The 20,180-nt window shown below is 47.8% G+C and overlaps 1 protein-coding gene across 4 annotated transcripts in view; it reads left to right on the top strand.

The window, feature by feature from the left end:
* Positions 1-20,180, top strand: part of LOC134929354 (uncharacterized) — a 290,903-nt gene that overhangs the window by 143,238 nt on the left and 127,485 nt on the right. The window lies entirely within an intron of this gene.

Genomic DNA, 20,180 nt, shown 5'->3' with positions numbered 1-20,180 from the left:
ATCTGTGCATCCAAAATGTGGCTGCTCCCAACACTATGTACTTTAAGAACAGAGAAAAAAGGATTCCAGCTTTTCTAGGACACAATAAAACCTCACAGTTGCCATGCTAGATTTAGAGCCACTGGTATGGATATAAGTGTCTGTAGTTTGGTCGACATGCATTAGGTTGACATATAAAAGGTAGACAGTACAAATAATCGACACAATATTTTCCCCAAAAAACTTTTATATACTTTACCATTCATGAGGACTGCGCAGCCGTAGCGAAGCGAGGCACCTTGCCTGAAGCTTGGCAAGCAAAGCAAGGCATGCGAGGGGACATGGTACACTATGGGGGGGTTTTTGTGACAGAAAAGTGACAAAACACCCCAAACAATATAAAAAATTGTGTCAACCATTTTGATGTTGACCTTTTGACCCTGTCGACCTTTTTAGTGTAGACCTAATGCTCAACTCCCCTGTAGTCTATCCCAGTTTTGTGTCATTACAATGAACTGAACAGTAAACTAGTTACCATCTTCAAGGGCCCTACACACTGGCCGATGTGTGCGGGCGATATGAACGATCTCGTTCAGTAATGAACGAGAAATCATTCATATCGCTCAATGTGTGTGCACCAATGATGAACGATGCGCGGCCCCGTGGTCGTTCACCGTTGGTTCTCCGTTACTTTGCAATGCAAGTCAATTTGGACGATGATCGATCATCATTCAGATCGATCATCGTCAAAATTTAATGCCTCAGCAAGTGTGTAGGGCCCTTTAGTGTGTACTGACTTTCCCATTCTTGCTTGAATCATTGCCAATAGAAAGAAGTGTCAGCTGCAGCAGATTATTCCTTCTGCTTTCTGCAGAGCACAGGCGAAACACTGCATGGAAATCCCACATTTTGAGAAATTGAGGGACTTGTAAACCTCCATTGAGGGAGTGTAATAACTCCCAATTTTGCAAAACTGGGGCAAAATGAAAGTCGCAGTCGCCAAATGTAATAGCCAGTGTATTCTGTCGCAGAAAGTGCACCATAACTAGCTAAACAATAGACAGGGCTCTGGCCTACAAGATAGGTGCCACTATTATATGTGCTAGATTTATTTAATTCTTCTACCGCCATCTATTTTTGTATGTATATGTGAAAGTGGACACCTTTAGTTTGTTATTTTTGGTTGATCTGTACCTACTATACCTTTCATTTTTTGACATTATTGGGCTGATTCTGAGTTGGTAAGTAACTTTGCACCTGGACAATCCATGCTGCAAAGCAGGTGGGGCAAATACACTTATTTACTTAGGGGCCTATTTATTAACATTCATTTTTCTAAAATATTGTGAAAAGGGTTTTTCTCTAACGTCCTAAGTGGATGCTGGGGACTCCGTAAGGACCATGGGGAATAGCGGCTCCGCAGGAGACTGGGCACATCTTAAGAAAGTTTTAGGACTATCTGGTGTGCACTGGCTCCTCCCCCTATGACCCTCCTCCAAGCCTCAGTTAGATCTTTGTGCCCGAACGAGAAGGGTGCACACTAGGGGCTCTCCTGAGCTTCTTAGTGAAAGTTTTAGTTTAGGTTTTTTATTTTCAGTGAGACCTGCTGGCAACAGGCTCACTGCATCGAGGGACTAAGGGGAGAAGAAGCGAACTCACCTGCGTGCAGAGTGGATTGGGCTTCTTAGGCTACTGGACATTAGCTCCAGAGGGACGATCACAGGCCCAGCCTGGATGGGTCCCAGAGCCGCGCCGCTGGCCCCCTTACAGAGCCAGAAGGCAGAAGAGGTCCGGAAAATCGGCGGCAGAAGACGTCCTGTCTTCAACAAGGTAGCGCACAGCACTGCAGCTGTGCGCCATTGCTCTCAGCACACTTCACACTCCGGTCACTGAGGGTGCAGGGCGCTGGGGGGGGGGGGCGCCCTGAGACGCAATAAAAAACACCTTGGATGGCAAAAAATGCATCACATATAGCTCCTGGGCTATATGGATGCATTTAACCCCTGCCATAATACATAGAAAAACGGGAGATAAGGCCGCCGATAAGGGGGCGGAGCCTATCTCCTCAGCACACTGGCGCCATTTTCCCTCACAGCTCCGTTGGAGGGAAGCTCCCTGTCTCTCCCCTGCAGTCACTACACTACAGAAAGGGTTAAAAAAGAGAGGGGGGGCACTAATTACGCGCAGTATAAAAGCTACAGCAGCTATAAGGGGAAAAACACTTATATAAGGTTATCCCTGTATATATATATAGCGCTCTGGTGTGTGCTGGCAAACTCTCCCTCTGTCTCCCCAAAGGGCTAGTGGGGTCCTGTCCTCTATCAGAGCATTCCCTGTGTGTATGCTGTATGTCGGTACGTTTGTGTCGACATGTATGAGGAGAAAAATGATGTGGAGACGGAGCAGATTGCCTGTAATAGTGATGTCACCCCCTAGGGGGTCGACACCTGAGTGGATGAACTGTTGGAAGGAATTACGTGACAGTGTCAGCTCTGTATAAAAGACAGTGGTTGACATGAGACAGCCGGCTACTCAGCTTGGGCCTGTCCAGACGTCTCATAGGCCGTCAGGGGCTCTAAAGCGCCCGTTACCTCAGATGGCAGATATAGGCCCTCATTCCGAGTTGATCGGTCGCAAGGCGAATTTAGCAGAGTTACACACGCTAAGCCGCCGCCTACTGGGAGTGAATCTTAGCTTCTTAAAATTGCGACCGATGTATTCGCAATAATGCGATTACTAACTACTTAGCAGTTTCAGAGTAGCTCCAGACTTACTCTGCCTGTGCGATCATTTCAGTGCTTGTCGTTCCTGGTTGACGTCACAAACACACCCAGCGTTCGCCCAGGCACTCCCACCGTTTCTCCGGCCACTCCTGCGTTTTTTCCGGAAACGGTAGCGTTTTCAGCCACACGCCCCTGAAACGCCGTGTTTCCGCCCAGTAACACCCATTTCCTGTCAATCACATTACGATCGCCGGAGCGAAGAAAAAGCCGTGAGTAAAAATACTTTCTTCATAGTAAAGTTACTTGGCGCAGTCGCAGTGCGAACATTGCGCATGCGTACTAAGCGGATTTTCACTGCGATGCGATGAAAAATACCGAGCGAACAACTCGGAATGAGGGCCATAGACGCCGACACGGATACTGACTCCAGTGTCGACGGTGAAGAGACAAATGTGACTTCCAGTAGGGCCACACGTTACATGATTGAGGCAATGAAAAATGTTTTACACATTTCTGATAATACGAGTACCACCAAAAAGGGGTATTATGGCCCTCATTCCGAGTTGATCGGTCGCAAGGCGAATTTAGCAGAGTTACACACGCTAAGCCGCCGCCTACTTGGAGTGAATCTTAGCTTCTTAAAATTGCGACCGATGTATTCGCAATATTGCGCTTACTAACTACTTAGCAGTTTCAGAGTAGCTCCAGACTTACTCTGCCTGTGCGATCATTTCAGTGCTTGTCGTTCCTGGTTGACGTCACAAACACACCCAGCGTTCGCCCAGGCACTCCCACCGTTTCCCCGGCCACTCCTGCGTTTTTTCCGGAAACGGTAGCGTTTTCAGCCACACGCCCCTGAAACGCCGTGTTTCCGCCCAGTAACACCCATTTCCTGTCAATCACATTACGATCGCCGGAGCGAAGAAAAAGCCGTGAGTAAAAATACTTTCTTCATAGTAAAGTTACTTGGCGCAGTCGCAGTGCGAACATTGCGCATGCGTACTAAGCGGATTTTCACTGCGATGCGATGAAAAATACCGAGCGAACAACTCGGAATGAGGGCCTATGTTCGGTGAGGAAAAACTACCTGTAGTTTTCCTGAATCTGAGAAATTAAATGAGGTGTGTGATGATGCGTGGTTTTCCCCCGATAACAACTGATAATTTCTAAAATGTTATTGGCATTATATCCTTTCCCGCCAGAGGTTAGGGTGCGTTGGGAAACACCCCCTAGGGTGGATAAAGCGCTCACACGCTTGTAAGGGCTCTACCCTCTCCTGAGATGGCCGCCCTTAAGGATCCTGCTGATAGAAAGCAGGAGGGTATCCTAAAATGTATTTACACACATACTGGTGTTATACTGCGACCAGCAATCGCCTCAGCCTGGATGTGCAGTGCTGGGTTGGCGTGGTCGGATTCCCTGACTAAAAATATTGATACCCTAGATAGGGACAGTATATTTTTGCCTATAGAGCATTTAAAAGATGCATTTCTATATATGCGTGATGCACAGCGGAATATTTGCCGACTGGCATCAAGTCTAAGTGCGTTGTCCATTTCTACCAGTAGAAGGTTATGGACACGTCAGTGGTCAGGTGATGCGTATTCCAAACGGCATTTGGAAGTATTGCCTTATTAAAGGGAGGAGTTATTTGGGGTCGGTCTTTCAGACCTGGTGGCCACGGCAACAGCTGGGAAATCCACGTTTGTACCCCAGGTCGCCTCTCAACATGAGAAGACGCCGTATTATCAGGCGCAGTCTTTTCGTGGACAAGCGGGCAAAAGGTTCCTCATTTCTGCCCCGTGACAGAGGGAGAGGAAAAAGGCTGCAGAAATCAGCCAGTTCCCAGGAACAGAAACCCTCTCCCGCCTCTGCCAAGCCCTCAGTATGACGCTGGGGCTTTACAAGCAGAATCAGGCACGGTGGGGGGCCCGTCTCAATGAATTTCAGCGCGCAGTGGGCTCACTCGCAAGTAGACCCCTGGATCCTTCAGGTGATATCTCAGGGGTACAAATTAGAATTCGAGACGTCTCCCCCTCGCCGTTTCCTAAAGTCGGCTTTACCGATGTCTCCTTCTGACAGGGAGACAGTTTTGGAAGCCATTCACAAGCTGTATTCCCAGCAGGTGATAATCAAGGTACCCCTCCTGCAACAGGGAACGGGGTATTATTCCACACTGTTGTGGTACCGAAGCCGGACGGCTCGGTGAGACCGATTCTAAATCTAAAATCTTTGAACACTTACATACAGAGGTTCGAATTCAAGATTGAGTCACTCAGAGCAGTGATTGCGAACCTGGAAGAAGGGGACTACATGATGTCTCGGGACATCAAGGATGCTTACCTTCATGTCAAAATTTACCCTTCTCATCAAGGGTACCTCAGGTTTATGGTACAGAACTGTCACTATCAGTTCAGACGCTGCCGTATGGATGGTCCACGGCACCCCGGGTCTTTACCAAGGTAATGGCCGAAATGATGATATTCCTTCGAAGGAAGGGAATTTTAGTTATCCCTTACTTGGACGATTCCCTGATAAGGGTAAGATCCAGGGAACAGTTGGAGGTCGGTGTAGCACTATCTCAGGTAGTGTTGCGGCAGCACGATTGGATTCTCAATATTCCAAAATCGCAGCTGGTTCCGACGACTTGTCTTCTGTTCCTAGGGATGATCCTGGACACAGTCCAGAAAAAGGTGTTTCTCCCGGAGGAGAAAGCCAGGGAGTTATCCGAGCTAGTCAGGAACCTCCTAAAACCGAGCCAAGTCTCAGTGCATCAATGCACAAGGGTTCTGGGTAAAATGGTGGCTTCCTACGAAGCAATCCCATTCGGCAGATTCCACGCAAGAACTTTCCAGTGGGACCTGCTGGACAAATGGTCCGGGTCGCATCTTCAGATGCATCAGCGGATAACCCTGTCACCAAGGACAAGGGTGTCCCTCCTGTAGTGGTTGCAGAGTGCTCATCTTCTAGAGGGCCGCAGATTCGGCATTCAGGACTGGGTCCTGGTGACCACGGATGCCAGCCTGCGAGGCTGGGGAGCAGTCACACAGGGAAGGAATATCCAGGGCTTATGGTCAAGCCTGGAGACATCACTTCACATAAATATCCTGAAGCTAAGGGCCATTTACAATGCTCTAAGCTTAGCAAGACGCCTGCTTCAAGGTCAGCCGGTGTTGATCCAGTCGGACAACATCACGGCAGTCACCCACGTAAACAGACAGGGTGGCACAAGAAGCAGGAGGGCAATGGCAGAAGCTGCAAGGATTCTTCGCTGGGCGGAAAATCATGTGATAGCACTGTCAGCAGTATTCATTCCGGGAGTGGACAACTGGGAAGCAGACTTCCTCAGCACGACCTCCACCCGGGAGAGTGGGGACTTCACCCAGAAGTCTTCCACATGATTATAAACCGTTGGGAAAAACTCGACAGGTATTTCGCCAGGTCAAGGGACCCTCAGGCAATAGCTGTAGACGCTCTGGTAACACCGTGGGTGTACCAGTCAGTGTATGTGTTCCCTCCTCTGCCTCTCATACCCAAGGTACTGAGATTGATAAGATGGAGAGGAGTAAGCACTATATTCGTGGCTCCGGATTGGCCAAGAAGGACTTGGTAACCGGAACTTCAAGAGATGCTCACGGAGGATCCGTGGCCTCTACCTCTAAGAAGGGACCTGCTCCAGCAAGGACCCTGTCTGTTCCAAGACTTACCGCGGCTGCGTTTGACGGCATGGCGGTTGAACGCCGGATCCTGAAGGAAAAAAGGCATTCCGGATGAAGTCATCCCTATCCTGATCAAAGCCAGGAAGGATGTAACCGCAAAACATTATCACCGCATTTGGCGAAAATATGTTGCGTGGTGCGAGGCCAGTAAGGCCCGACGGAGGAAATTCAACTGGGTCGATTCCTACATTTCCTGCAAACAGGAGTGTCTATGGGCCTGAAATTGGGGTCCATTAAGGTTCAAATTTCGGCCCTGTCAATTTTCTTCCAAAAAGAACTAGCTTCAGTCCCTGAAGTTCAGACGTTTGTAAAAGGGGTACTGCATATACAGCCTCCTTTTGTGCCTCCAGTGGCACTTTGGGATCTCAATGTAGTTTTTTGGGTTCCAAAAGTCACATTGGTTTGAACCACTTAAATCTCACATGGAAAGTGGTCATGCTGTTGGCCCTGGCCTGGGCCAGGCGCGTGTCAGAATTGGCGGCTTTATCCTGTAAAAGCCCTTATCTGATTTTCCATTCGGACAGGGCGGAATTGAGGACTCGTCCTCAGTTTCTCCCTAAGGTGGTTTCAGCGTTTCACCTGAACCAACCTATTGTGGTGCCTGCGGCTACTAGGGACTTGGAGGACTCCAAGTTGCTAGACGTTGTCAGGGCCCTGAAAAATATGTTTCCAGGACGGCTGGAGTCAGGAAAACTGACTCGCTGTTTATCCTGTATGCACCCAACAAGCTGGGTGCTCCTGCTTCTAAGCAGACTATTGCTCGTTGGATTTGTAGTACAATTCAGCTTGCACATTCTGTGGCAGGCCTGCCACAGCCAAAAATCTGTAAATGCCCACTCCACAAGGAAGGTGGGCTCATCTTGGGCGGCTGCCCGAGGGGTCTCGGCTTTACAACTTTGCCGAGCAGCTACTTGGTCAGGAGCAAATACGTTTGTAAAATTCTACAAAATTGATACCCTGGCTGAGGAGGACCTGGAGTTCTCTCATTTGGTGCTGCAGAGTCATCCGCACTCTCCCGCCCGTTTGGGAGCTTTGGTATAATCCCCATGGTCCTTACGGAGTCCCCAGCATCCACTTAGGACGTTAGAGAAAATAAGAATTTACTTACCGATAATTCTATTTCTCGTAGTCCGTAGTGGATGCTGGGCGCCCATCCCAAGTGCGGATTGTCTGCAATACTGGTACATAGTTATTGTTACCAAAAAATCGGGTTATTGCTGTAGTGAGCCATCTTTTCTAGAGGCTCCTCTGTTATCATGCTGTTAACTGGGTTCAGATCACAAGTTGTACGGTGTGATTGGTGTGGCTGGTATGAGTCTTACCCGGGATTCAAGATCCTTCCTTATTGTGTACGCTCGTCCGGGCACAGTATCCTAACTGAGGCTTGGAGGAGGGTCATAGGGGGAGGAGCCAGTGCACACCAGATAGTCCTAAAGCTTTCTTTAGATGTGCCCAGTCTCCTGCGGAGCCGCTATTCCCCATGGTCCTTACGGAGTCCCCAGCATCCACTACGGACTACGAGAAATAGAATTATCGGTAAGTAAATTCTTATTTTTTCACACCCTTTTCACATTATTTTAGTATCGCCTGAATGTATTACAGGGCATTTGGAGCAGTTTTCATGAAAAACTGCTCCAAACCCTTTAATTCACTTTTTTTAGTAGCCCACATCGCATTCCCCAAACTTATAATGGGAAATGCGATCTGACCAGATTTACTAAAAAAAAAAAAAAAAATGTGAAAAAATACCGCAGTGTGCCTTGTGATAATCTCGCCAGGTCAGGCTCGCGAGTTCACAGGGCAGCACTGCGATAAGTACCCTTTTGCCCAGCTTTCTCTGCCCAGAGAAAGCTGAGCGGGGACCCGTCAGAGTGATCAGCTATGTGATCACAGCGTAAAAGTAAAAAAAAAAACCAAAACATACTCACCTGTCCAGGGAGCCGGTGTCCGCTGCTCCGGTGAGCGCTGGCGGACGGCGGGTCTCCCATATGCTGCAGTGTGACTCCGGTGCGGTAAAGTGACGCTGCAAAACGGCAGCGCACTTTACAGCATCCGGGGTAACAGCGCAGGAGAAGGACCGGCGCCCGGCAGCCTCCTGAAGCAGCGCGGACCGGCTCCCTGGACAGGTGAGTATATTATCCTGCTGGGGGGGTCCGCGGCGCGGAGGTAGTCGCGATGGGGGAAGTTGACCAGGCGGCGGCGGTAGCGATAATGTTGGCGCAAGCGCAGTAGGACACCGGGGTATTTTTTACGAAAAATACCCCGATGATGCTGCGAAGAGGCATCGCAGGGACAAATCTTGACCGCAAGCTCTGTTCCTGCATGCGATAAAGGATACATCCCTGCGATGTAATCAATTATCGCAGGGCGAGTTTGGGCAATTTTATCACCGGTGATAAATAGGCCCTTTATTCTTCATACCTCCCAACATGACCCTCTCCACGAGGGCCAAAATGCTCTGCTCCTGGACTTTTGTCTTAATTTATGATTGTCTGCACCTGTTTTGAACAGGTTAATGGATAAGAAAGGTGTTTTACCTCAGGTGATGACAATCATAAATGAAGAGGGAAGTCCAGGAGCAGAGCATTCTGTCTCTCCTGGAGAGGGTCATGTTGGTAGGTATGATTGTTTGCATTCAGGGTAAACACTGGCCGCTTTTTCATATAGCATGCTGGCCAGCTTTATTTTTTTACACTGCAGTTTAGATTTGAGAAAAGAACATAATACCAGGCGCCAATTAATATTCCATGCAAATCACCTGATTGTCTGCTGCTTTCAAATTATAAGGGATTACTCAACCATCATATTAAAAAACAGCAACAAAAAATAAGACTTTTACAATACAAGAGCTCTGTCAATCACTATTTTATTTGAAATTAACACATAAAAACATAAATACAATAAAACACCACCAGTAAATGTATATATATCAATACACCAATTATATACTCATAGACTAAAATGTAAATCCCCTCCGTTAAAGAACAGATAGTAGGCTGATATTTATATTATGGCAACAATAGCTTACACATCTCATTCAGATTGACACGTCGGTATACTGTGAATCCTTTCTGTCTGCAGATACAGATGGCAAGTTTATATAGTAGCAGCAATACACAGTGAGCTGATTTTAAAGCCACAGCAGAAGTTTTTAAAATCACAAACTGATGTTTATAGCAGCAACAAATGACAAAGTGATTTTGATGTTTATAATAGAAAGATTTTACATCAATGCATCCAACTGTAAACTGAATCCTGCAGAAACTGATGGGAAGCTGATATTTAGATTTTAGTAGCAATAAATAGTAGACTGGTTCTGATGTTACAGATAGGGTTGCCACCTCATGCATCATTGATTCCTGGAGATCCACCCCCCCAATCCCCCCCCCCCCCCCCCCTCCCGACACCAAGTTACTTCACCACCGCAGGTCCGCAGTCTGAAGCCTGGGGAAACGCTGAGGAAGAGATGCCAATGGCTCTCCTCGCACTTTACCTCACACTGCACCCCCCTAATCCCCCACACTGCTCTCCTCACACCTTACCTCACACTGCACCCCCCCGCCCTCACACTGCTCTCCTCACACCACACCCCCCATTCCTCACAGTACTCTGAGTACTGTACTCATACCTCCCAACTGTCCTGTTTTTTGGGGACTGTCCCGCTGTCCCACCCATGCACACAGCGTCTATTCACTTGAGTCAGAGGGAGAGGGGGGATGCCAGCGGCTCACAGAGCGCTGGGCATGCCCCCTCAGTGATGAAAACGATGGAGTGGCTCGCGATCGCGGGTCCTCCCGTGAAGCCAGGCCCCCTTTTCGTAGGCCACACCCCTTTTTCGGGAGCGCGCACGGCTTTGCCGCGCGTGTGTCCCTCTTTCGTCAAAAGAAAAGTTGGGAGGTAATTACAGCTGTACTCACCTCATAATAACTCATCTCACTGTGCTTACCTCGTGCCTCACACTGCTCCCCCTCCCCGCATTTGCCCTGTTTCTATGGTACCACAGCATTCACACACCGTCTAACATGCAAGTCCCACACACACCTAGGATTCCTACCTAGGCTACGCCAGCGCTGGCACAGACATAGACATACTGCCTGCTGCTGCTCCCAGTCACCATCCGCCGCCAGTCCGCCCTGCGGCTACTCGTGTCGATGTCTCCCTCGGCCCTCCCCTGCTTCCCTTTACTCACATGTCACGGCTGTCCGCGTCCCCTATGTGCGCCACGCACCACCACCGGTGCCTCCCCCAGCAGTCCCACTGGTTTGTGGGCTGGTGGAGGCGGAGTCCCCTTATTTCGGGAGAATCCCGGAATCCGGGAGAGGGGAAAAGCATCCTGGAGGGTTGCCACCAAATCCTGGAGAATCCAGGAAATCCTGAAGGGGTGGCAACCCTAGTTACAGCAGCAAAAGTTATTTAATCACAGTCTATTAGTTGGTATAGATAAATAAGCTTACCATACTATAAAAAACCGGGACACTAATGAATTATACAGATTCTGTGGCTGGCTGACTTCAAGCCTGCATTTCACTTGATTTTAATCAGCCACAGAACCTGTACTATCCATGAGCATCCTGGTTTAAAGGGATGGTATTGTAGGCCTATAGATAAAAGAATTAAATTCACCAGTTATATCTTGAAAGTCCATCATGGCCATGAATATAACATATTATTGGTATTGGTGCAGATTAAATGTAAAATAGATTTACCACATTCATTTGACTGGAACATGTGCAGTGTTGTAGTAATAAAAATCTCCTGGCTGTTGGTGCAGTCCTATTACACAGCCATCTCTGGAGGGAAATAAAGTGACACATACATTTGACCTTCTGCACATGTGCAAGCAGCCATTTCTCTGACGTCCTAGTGGATGCTGGGAACTCCGTAAGGACCATGGGGAATAGCGGCTCCGCAGGAGTCTGGGCACAACTAAAAGAAAGCTTTTAGACTACCTGGTGTGCACTGGCTCCTCCCACTATGACCCTCCTCCAAGCCTCAGTTAGATTTTTGTGCCCGGCCGAGCTGGATGCACACTAGGGGCTCTCCTGAGCTCTTAGAAAGAAAGTATATTTTAGGTTTTTTATTTTACAGTGAGACCTGCTGGCAACAGGCTCACTGCAACGAGGGACTAAGGGGAGAAGAAGCGAACCTACCTGCTTGCAGCTAGCTTGGGCTTCTTAGGCTACTGGACACCATTAGCTCCAGAGGGATCGACCGCATGGAACTGGCCTTGGTGTTCGGTCCCGGAGCCGCGCCGCCGTCCCCCTTACAGAGCCAGAAGCAAGAAGAAGTCCGGAAAATCGGCAGCATGAAGATTTCTGTCTTCACCAAGGTAGCGCACAGCACTGCAGCTGTGCGCCATTGCTCCTCATACACACTTCACACTCCGGTCACTGAGGGTGCAGGGCGCTGGGGGGGGGGGGGGTATGGGGGCGCCCTGAGCAGCAATAAAAACACCTTGGCTGGCAAAACAATCACAATATATAGCCCCAGAGGCTATATATGTGATAATTACCCCTGCCAGAATCCTTAAAAAAGCGGGAGAAAAGTCAGCGAAAAAGGGGTGGAGCTATCTCCCTCAGCACACTGGCGCCATTTCTCCCTCACAGCTCCGCTGGAAGGAAGCTCCCTGGCTCTCCCCTGCAGTCTACACTACAGAAAAGGGTAAAAAAGAGAGGGGGGGCACTAAATTTAGGCGCAGTAAATATTATAGCAGCTATAGTGGACATAATTCAGTTACTCCCTGCATTATATAGCGCTCTGGTGTGTGCTGGCATACTCTCTCTCTGTCTCCCCAAAGGGCTTCTGTGGGGTCCTGTCCTCTGTTAGAGCATTCCCGGTGTGTGTGCGGTGTGTCGGTACGGCTGTGTCGACATGTTTGATGAGGAAAATTATGTGGAGGCGGAGCAGATGCCTATAGAAGTGATGTCACCCCCTGCGGGGCAGACACCTGAGTGGATGGTTTTATGGAAGGAACTACGTGCAAGTGTCGACTCCTTACACCAAAAATTTGACGACATGCCAAATGCGGGACAGCCGGCTTCTCAGCTCGTGCCTGCCCAGGTGTCTCAAAGGCCATCAGGGGCTCTAAAACGCCCGCTACCTCAGATGGCAGACGCAGATGTCGACACGGATACTGATACCAGTGTCGACGACGATGAGTCTAATCTAATGTCCACTAGGGCCATTCGTTGCATGATTTAGGCAATGAAAGAGGTGTTACACATTTCGGATATAAACCCAGGTACCACTAAAAAGGGTATTATGTTTGGGGAGAAAAAACTACCCGTAGTTTTTCCCCCATCTGAAGAATTAAATGAAGTGTGTGAAGAAGCGTGGGCTTTCCCCGATAAAAGATTGGTAATCTCTAAAAAATTACTAATGGCGTTCCCTTTCCCGCCAGAGGATAGGGCACGTTGGGAAACACCTCCTAGGGTGGATAAAGCGCTCACACGTTTGTCTAAAAAGGTGGCACTTCCGTCTCCGGATACGGCCGCCCTGAAGGAGCCTGCGGATAGAAAGCAGGAGGCGATCCTGAAGTCTGTATATACACACTCAGGCATTATACTTAGACCAGCTATTGCGTCAGCATGGATGTGCAGTGCTGCCGCTGCATGGTCAGATTCCCTGTCAGAAAATATTGACACCCTAGACAGGGACACTATTCTGCTAACCATAGAGCATATAAAAGACTCAGTCTTATACATGAGAGATGCACAGAGGGAGATCTGTCGGCTGGCATCTAAAATAAGTGCATTGTCCATTTCTGCTAGGAGAGGCTTATGGACTCGGCAGTGGACAGGGGATGCAGATTCCAAAAGGCACATGGAAGTTTTGCCTTATAAGGGTGAGGAGTTATTCGGGGATGGTCTCTCGGACCTAGTTTCCACAGCGACAGCTGGGAAGTCAGCATTTTTACCCCATGTTCCCTCACAGCCTAAAAAAGCGCCGTTTTATCAGGTACCGTCCTTTCGGACCCAGAAAAACAGGCGAGGAAAAGGCGGGTCCTTTCTGTCCAGGGGCAGAGGTAGGGGAAAAAGGCTGCAACAAACAGCAGGTTCCCAGGAGCAAAAGTCCTCCCCCGCTTCTTCCAAGTCCACTGCATGACGGTGGGGCTCCACAGGCAGAGCCAGGTACGGTGGGGGGCCGCCTCAAAAATTTCAGCGATCAGTGGGCTCGCTCACAGGTGGATCCCTGGATCTTGCAAGTAGTATCTCAGGGGTACAAGCTGGAATTCGAGGCGTCTCCCCCCCGCCGTTTCCTCAAATCTGCCTTGCCAACAACTCCCTCAGGCAGGGAGGCTGTGCTAGAGGCAATTCACAAGCTGTATTCCCAGCAGGTGATAGTCAAGGTGCCCCTACTTCAACAAGGACGGGGTTACTATTCCACACTGTTTGTGGTACCGAAACCAGACGGTTCGGTGAGACCCATTTTAAATTTGAAATCCTTGAACACATACATAAAAAAATTCAAGTTCAAGATGGAATCGCTCAGGGCGGTTATTGCAAGCCTGGACGAGGGGGATTACATGGTATCCCTGGACATCAAGGATGCTTACCTGCATGTCCCCATTTATCATCCTCACCAGGAGTACCTCAGATTTGCGGTACAAAATTGCCATTACCAATTCCAGACGCTGCCGTTTGGACTGTCCACGGCACCGAGGGTGTTTACCAAGGTAATGGCGGAAATGATGATACTCCTTCGAAAAAAGGGAGTTTTAATTATCCCGTACTTGGACGATCTCCTAATAAAGGCGAGATCCAGGGAGCAGTTGTTGGTAGGAGTAGCACTATCTCAGGAGGTGCTACACCAGCACGGTTGGATTCTGAATATTCCAAAGTCACAGCTGGTTCCGACGACACGTCTACTGTTCCTGGGAATTATTCTGGACACAGTCCAGAAAAAAGTGTTTCTCCCGGAGGAGAAAGCCAAGGAGCTGTCATCTCTAGTCAGAGACCTCCTGAAACCGAAACAGGTGTCGGTGCATCACTGCACGCGAGTCCTGGGAAAGATGGTGGCTTTTTACGAAGCAATTCCTTTCGGCAGGTTCCATGCCAGAATCTTTCAGTGGGACCTGTTGGACCAATGGTCCGGATCGCATCTTCAGATGCATCGGCTAATAACCCTGTCTCCAAGAACCAGGGTGTCTCTGCTGTGGTGGCTGCAGAGTGCTCATCTCCTAGAGGGCCGCAGATTCGGCATACAGGACTGGGTCCTGGTGACCACGGATGCCAGCCTTCGAGGCTGGGGGGCAGTCACACAGGGAAGAAACTTCCAAGGACTATGGTCCAGTCAGGAGACTTCCCTACACATAAATATTCTAGAACTAAGGGCCATTTACAATGCCCTAAGTCAGGCAAAACCCCTGCTTCTACACCAGCCGGTACTGATCCAGTCAGACAACATCACGGCGGTCGCCTATGTAAACCGACAGGGCGGCACAAGAAGCAGGACGGCAATGGCAGAAGCCACAAGGATTCTCCGATGGGTGGATAATCACGTGCTAGCACTGTCAGCAGTGTTCATTCCGGGAGTGGACAACTGGGAAGCAGACTTCCTCAGCAGACACGACCTCCACCCGGGAGAGTGGGGACTTCATCCAGAAGTCTTCACACTGATTGTAAATCGTTGGGAACGGCCACAGGTGGACATGATGGCGTCCCGCCTAAACAAAAAACTAGAGAGATATTGCGCCAGGTCAAGGGACCCTCAGGCGATAGCGGTGGACGCTCTAGTGACACCGTGGGTGTACCAGTCAGTTTATGTGTTCCCTCCTCTGCCTCTCATACCAAAGGTACTGAGAATAATAAGAAAACGAGGAGTAAGGACAATACTCGTGGTTCCGGATTGGCCAAGAAGACCTTGGTACCCGGAACTTCAAGAGATGATCTCAGAGGACCCATGGCCTCTGCCGCTCAGACAGGACCTGCTGCAGCAGGGGCCCTGTCTGTTCCAAGACTTACCGCGGCTGCGTTTGACGGCATGGCGGTTGAACGCCGGATCCTAAAGGAAAAGGGCATTCCGGAGGATGTCATTCCTACGCTGATTAAAGCCAGGAAAGATGTAACTGTAAAACATTATCACCGCATATGGCGGAAATATGTTGCTTGGTGTGAGGCCAATAAGGCCCCAACAGAGGAATTTCAGCTGGGTCGATTTCTGCACTTCCTACAGGCAGGAGTGACTATGGGCCTAAAATTAGGCTCCATTAAGGTACAGATATCGGCTCTGTCGATTTTCTTCCAAAAAGAACTAGCTTCACTACCTGAAGTTCAGACATTTGTAAAAGGAGTGCTGCATATTCAGCCCCCTTTTGTGCCTCCAGTGGCACCCTGGGATCTCAACGTGGTGTTGAATTTCCTAAAATCACATTGGTTTGAGCCACTAAAGACCGTGGATCTAAAATATCTCACGTGGAAAGTGGTCATGTTATTGGCCTTGGCTTCGGCCAGGCGTGTATCAGAATTGGCGGCTTTGTCATTTAAAAGCCCTTATCTGATTTTCCATATGGATAGGGCAGAATTGAGGACTCGTCCCCAGTTTCTCCCTAAGGTGGTATCTGCTTTTCATTTGAACCAACCTATTGTAGTGCCTACGGCTACTAGCGACTTGGAGGATTCCAAGTTACTGGACGTAGTCAGGGCCTTGAAAATTTATGTTTCGAGGACTGCTGGAGTCAGGAAAACTGACTCGCTATTTATCCTGTATGCACCCAACAAACTGGGTGCTCCTGCTTCTAAGCAGACTATTGCTCGCTGGATTTGCAGCACAATTCAGCTGGCGCATTCTGCGGCTGGACTGCCGCATCCTAAATCAGTTAAAGCCCATTCTACAAGGAAGGTGGGCTCATCTTGGGCGGCTGCCCGAGGGGTCTCGGCTTTACAACTTTGCCGAGCTGCTACTTGGTCAGGGGCAAACACGTTTGCAAAATTCTACAAATTTGATACCCTGGCTGAGGAGGTCCTTGAGTTCTCTCATTCGGTGCTGCAGAGTCATCCGCACTCTCCCGCCCGTTTGGGAGCTTTGGTATAATCCCCATGGTCCTTACGGAGTTCCCAGCATCCACTAGGACGTCAGAGAAAATAAGAATTTACTCACCGGTAATTCTATTTCTCGTAGTCCGTAGTGGATGCTGGGCGCCCGTCCCAAGTGCGGATTGTCTGCAATACTTGTACATAGTTATTGTTCACTAAAGGGTTATTGTTGAGCCATCTGTTGAGAGGCTCAGTTATGTTTCATACTGTTAACTGGATATGGTATCACGAGTTATACGGTGTGATTGGTGTGGCTGGTATGAGTCTTACCCGGGATTCAAAATCCTTCCTTATTGTGTCAGCTCTTCCGGGCACAGTATCCTAACTGAGGCTTGGAGGAGGGTCATAGTGGGAGGAGCCAGTGCACACCAGGTAGTCTAAAAGCTTTCTTTTAGTTGTGCCCAGACTCCTGCGGAGCCGCTATTCCCCATGGTCCTTACGGAGTTCCCAGCATCCACTACGGACTACGAGAAATAGAATTACCGGTGAGTAAATTTTAAATATTTTTGTGTTCCATGTACACTTTGGATGTTGTTCAAGCCTCTGTTTTGCTTTTAACCTTCTGCTTATGCACAGACAGCCATTTAGCATTCCATGGGCCGATTTGTGTTCCATCACACTTCCAGGTTGGCAATAATTATTTCCAAAGGCTTAATTACAGCTTTTTTAAGCATATATGGATGGTTCTTTATATACTGTATATTTAGAAAGTGCTATTTATATACAGAATCTCATGGCGTTTTTAATATTGTCATGTTTCTTATGTTCAGTAAAATTGCAATGGTAAATTGGTGCATCACAATCACATATTGGGGTAAATTTACTAAGATTCGTGTTTTTCCGTTTGAGGTCAAAGTTCAATCACGAATGACATCGAAAGTGTAAATATGCAACTTTTTGAATTGATTACGACTAATTTACTAAGCTGCCGTATTCTGCATTTTCGGGTTTTCCGATGTCGATGTCATTCGTTTTTTTAGGCAGTGTTTTACGTGAGTGACTTGTAAAACACTGCCGACTTTAATACAATGAATCTCGGCCGGATCTGAGAGATCCGTGCTGGGCTTCATTGTGCACTTTGTTAAAAAATAAAATAAAGTTTACATGTAAAAAAAAAATTGCGTGGGGTCCCCCCTCCTAAGGCAAACCAGCCTCGGGCTCTTTGAGCCGATCCTGGTTGCAGAAATATGGGGAAAAAATGGACAGGGGTTCCCCCATATTTAAGCAACCAGCATCGGGCTCTGCGCCTGGTCCTGGTTCCAAAAATACGGGGGACAAAAAGAGTAGGGGTCCCCCGTATTTTTGAAACCAGCACCGGGCTCCACTAGCTGGACAGATAATGCCACAGTCGGGGTCACTTTTATACAGTGCCTTGCGGCCGTGGCATCAAATATCCAACTAGTCACCCCTGGCCGGGGTACCCTGGGGGAGTGGGGACCCCTTCAATCAAGGGGTCCCCCCCCCAGCCACCCAAGGGCCAGGGGTGAAGCCCGAGGCTGTCCCCCCCATCCAATGGGCTGCGGATGGGGGGCTGATAGCCTTTGTGATAAGTGTTTGATATTGTTTTTAGTAGCAGTACTACAAGGCCCAGCAAGCCTCCCCGCAAGCTGGTACTTGGAGAACCACAAGTACCAGCATGCGGAGGAAAAATGGGCCCGCTGGTACCTGTAGTACTACTACAAAAAAAATACCACAATAAAGACATTACACACACACCTTGACAGTATAACTTTAATACATCCATCCACACCTCCATATACACATACTTACCTTATGTTCCCACGCAGGTCGGTCCTCTTCTCCAGTAGAATCCATGGTGTACCTGTGGAAAAAATTATACTCACATAATCCATGGTTGAAGGCTCCTCTGCTTGAAATCCTTTTGTAATCCACGTACTTGAAAAAATAAAAAAACGGATACCCGACCACGAACTGAAAGGGGACCCATGTTTTCACATGGGCCCCCTTTCCCCGAATGCCAGAAACCCACTCTGACTGATGTCTAAGTGGGTTTCTTCAGCCAATCAGGGAGTGCCACGTTGTGGCACCCTCCTGATCGGCTGTGTGCTCCTGTACTGTATGACAGGCGGCACACGGCAGTGTTACAATGTAGCGCCTATGCGCTCCATTGTAACCAATGGTGGGAACTTTCAGGTCAGCGGTTGAGTCAAAATCGGGACCTTAGTAAATATACCCCATAGAGTGTCGGATTAAAATTATATTGCACCGGCTATCTCCTGTCTAAAGTGACAGGAGATAGTGGGGCGATATTCAAATGCGAAATGTGAAATGGAGTTGTCGCACCCATTGGCAGTAACATTTGAATACCGCCGACGGGCGCGATAGTGGACGGGAGGGATGGTTGAACATTTAAATCCGTTCCATAGAGTATTCATCCACTGATATGTATCAGTGTTCTACTTAGCATAACTAAAAATAATTGAAAACATATAACAATCAAAAAAACAATATACAATGTATGTAATCTAAGGGAGGATATCAAGGAGGATACTGGTATGAATAGTAGGTGGATATAAATCCACCCTAAGATGTTTATCAGTGTCCTATTTGGAGCACTTACATTATCTAATATAGAGGTTTCAATATATAAATGACAGCCAAACATTTTTAACTTGTAAGTGTGGTCAATTACTTTAATGGCTTTAATGAAAAGTAGGCAAAATCAACCAAAAATTGGTCTTAATCGACCCAAAATCTGTTGAAATTGACAAAAAATCAATTGAAATAGAGTGCATCAATGTTTTCTGATGTGTACTATGTAAATTGGAAATTTACTAACAGTTGATTTATAAAATCAATCAAAAATTGACCAAAAATCTCCATTTCAAATAGATCCATCATAAACAGTTCTATATGATTTTAAACTATGTTGAATTGTCTGAAACCTCAATATGATGGTAAAAACATGGGAGAGAAGTATGTGGGGTACTCTGGCTGTATAAATCAGGCTTTAAGTCACAGCAATGATTTAAAAAAAAAAAATCAATTTGCAAATTAGCACAGGAATGAAGGCATGTTTTGGACAATAGGGATGCTTTTTTTTTTTTTGGTCAATTTTTGCTTCTAGTGAGGGTGAATAGGGCACGTTTAGAACTTCAAATAGGAACCAGTGGACCATCAAATTCATAATGGAACCAAAATTCGACTGTAAGTACAGTAAATTATCTATTTGGAATAGAAACACTGTGGTTGATTTTGTGTCAATCTATAAATCAATTTTTAGTAAATTTATCCCTAAATTTCTTTGCATGTTACACCTGCCAAGGTGCAGTTACTTGGGTTATTTTTGCTTTTCTCCCTACTCAGAATCAGCCCTTATATATGAGAGTTGCGCTGCTGAAGGTAAAATTAAGCTTATCGCTGTCCTACTGTTTAATGCATACACAAATTATTTCATTTCTGTGTGCACATAGGATCTTCAGGCTACATAGATCCACTCCATGGGGCTTCCTTACAGTATTTACAGAGACTTTCAGACATTGCCTCCTTGGAAAATGAAACGGTGCGACAAGAAAACATGAGACAGTTTAAAGCCAAAAAGGAAGAACAATAACTCTACAAATATCTATGTCCACCAGCAGCGGCGGATTGGGTTGGAAAACCAGCCCGGGTAATTTCTCAAAGCAGCCCTAATGCGGGTGGAGTCTGCTGAGGGGAGGAGTCTGTTGAGGGGCGGGGCCTGGTGACAAGGCAGGATGCTCTCT

Source organism: Pseudophryne corroboree, chromosome 5, assembly GCF_028390025.1.
Source record: "Pseudophryne corroboree isolate aPseCor3 chromosome 5, aPseCor3.hap2, whole genome shotgun sequence".
In the NCBI taxonomy this organism is placed as follows: domain Eukaryota; kingdom Metazoa; phylum Chordata; class Amphibia; order Anura; family Myobatrachidae; genus Pseudophryne; species Pseudophryne corroboree.
This window is presented reverse-complemented; position numbering and strand designations above follow the sequence as displayed.